We start from the raw sequence: 2,500 nt of genomic DNA on the forward strand, positions 1-2,500 counted from the left end.
AAGAATTATAATTAGTCTTGGGATTGAATTCATGATGGTTTTCATCTCGTTGCAATCCCTATGTGGATGTCCTTGAAGGAGATTAAGCATATGATTAAAACTTTGCATACGGTTAATTCCGATTTTTTGCATACGGTTAATTCCGATTTTTTGCATACGGTTAATTCCGATTTTCTGTCACAGCAAGAAGCAATACTGCTTTTGAGAGCTTTGGATATTACTGGACCTTTATACTCAAATGAGAACTGGCAAAGTGGAGTAAAGGTTTTAATAAAGCCTCTGCCAACCGCTCAGTTGTTTTAATCCAGTTATAATGCCAGAGAAGACAGTCAAAAATTTCTTCGAAACTTCGATTTTTCCTGATTTCATCCGCGAGGGAGAAAGAGTCTTGGATATTAAAATCGTATCAGACGTTTCACGAATCTTCCGTTAGTTGGTTGGGATGGTCTTTTTGTTTCTTCCAGGTAACACGGTTACCGTGGAATTAAGTAGTGAGTATAAGGGGCTTTTGAATTCTCGTTTATCCTCTGATTTTTCAACTGTCGTGCATTATCATATCCTCAAACTCCCAATTATTATACCACTAAATCAAGCGTGATATATTAAATTTATTTTAAGGAACGCAGCATTAAGGTTTCATCGTAGAAATTTGGGTATCGACAAGAGGTTCAAGTTGAGATGAGGTCTAGATCGAATCTCCGTGGATGTGAGAGCAGTAACGATCCAGCATTCCAGGCTGGAACCGGAAATTTGCTGGAAATTACATGGTGCCTTTGCAAGGTCACTGCATGGAAGGCTTGCTTGCGCAAGCGCCTGCAACAAGAAGAATGATTATGGAGAGTAGATCTTTTTTTCATAATCGAAGAGAAATGTCTAAATTGTGCAGAGAAGCAATGATATTTTTTTAATCGCCTAATATTTCAGAGATTTCATAATTACGCTAAAATCTCTATGAACACACACATTCCCTCTCTCTCTCTCTCTCTCTCTCTCTCTCTCTCTCTCTCTCTCTCTCTCCCTCTCTCTCTCTCTCTTCTCTCTACGTCAGTGACCTAAGATGTCAGGATGCCAGATAACTCCCAATCAATCAATCAAATATCTCCTCTCTCACTCTCTCTCTCTCTCTCTCTCTCTCTCCTCTCTCTCTCTCCTCTCTCTCTCTTCTCTCTCTACGTCAGTGACCTAAGATGTCAGGATGCTAGATAACTCTTAATCAATCAATCAAATCTCTCTCTCTCTCTCTCTCTCTCTCTCTCTCTCTCTCTCTCTCTCTCTCTCTTCTTCTTCTTCTTCTTCTTCTTCTTCTTCTTCTTCTTCTTCTTCTTCCAGATTATGGAATATCGCTTTAAGAGTTAAAAGGACATGAAACTGGGAATGATTATCGACGACAATGTTCCTAACTGATAGATAAAGAAAAAAAAAGATTATGACTGTATGTATTTTATGTCAGTTGCTTAGAATCATAATAATTTACAGTGTAGAGGTAGATGAAAATGTGGCAAGGAAAATACGCACATATAAGGTTTAGTGTGTAGTCTGTTTTCTAACTGCCCTCAGAGAAACGTGTTTATATCCGTTTGGGAGGTTCTTAAAAGTGTTCCTAGATATAACCACATGAATGTCAATTTGTAAGTACTGTATGTGAACCCTTCCTAATGTTTAGAGATTTCTTTGACTCTATAACAGGAGATATTCCAGTGAAGGAAAAGGGAAGTTTTCGAAGAAAAATCATATTTTTTTTTTCTTTTTAGAAAAGTCTAATTTACCCTCAACATCATAAATGGTTGGAATATATGAGAGAGGGTCAAGCCCTTAAGAAAGGAGTAGTTTATCCCTACTATCAGAAAAGACGGTAATATAAGAGTAGGTCGATACCTAAAGATGTTACGTGTCTTCCTGAGTTTCTGTCACTGTATCTTCATTTTTGCTTAGACTAGAAAAGTGTTGCAAATGCTGATCCTAGGATAAAAGATGACAAGCATAAACTAGATTATCATGGCCCATAAATTGCAAAGTTATTGATGCAACTGCCGTAGTATTCAAACAGCGGAAATTCAAACGTAAGTTCAGGGCTGAAGATTTAGCAGTAAAAATCTACCATTTGTCAAAATTTCTGGCCAAATTTCCTCGGATATTCGGATTTAATATTTATTTTTTTTTACCTTCCTTAATAGTTAAGTGTTTTCCTATGTTTATTTTATGTATCCCTGATGATAATACAAAGTTTATAGCTGAAATAGCGGTCGATATAAAAGATTAAATGAAACTATATCGTTGACGTTGTTTTTCCCTTCAACCCTTTCACTGCGATGATGAAAGTTATACGAAATCAGGGAAATACAAAAGTAGACTCTACATGTTAATCCAAATTTAATGGTCAATATTATCACTGAGAAGTCCAGCCTATATGGACCCAATTAGATTAATCAGCAGGTAACTGAAACGAAACTGAGAAGTATAGAAGGAACTATTTCAAGAAATTTACAACAAATAACTCAAT

The sequence above is a fragment of the Palaemon carinicauda genome, chromosome 3 (genome assembly GCF_036898095.1).
Source record: "Palaemon carinicauda isolate YSFRI2023 chromosome 3, ASM3689809v2, whole genome shotgun sequence".
Lineage (NCBI taxonomy): Eukaryota > Metazoa > Arthropoda > Malacostraca > Decapoda > Palaemonidae > Palaemon > Palaemon carinicauda.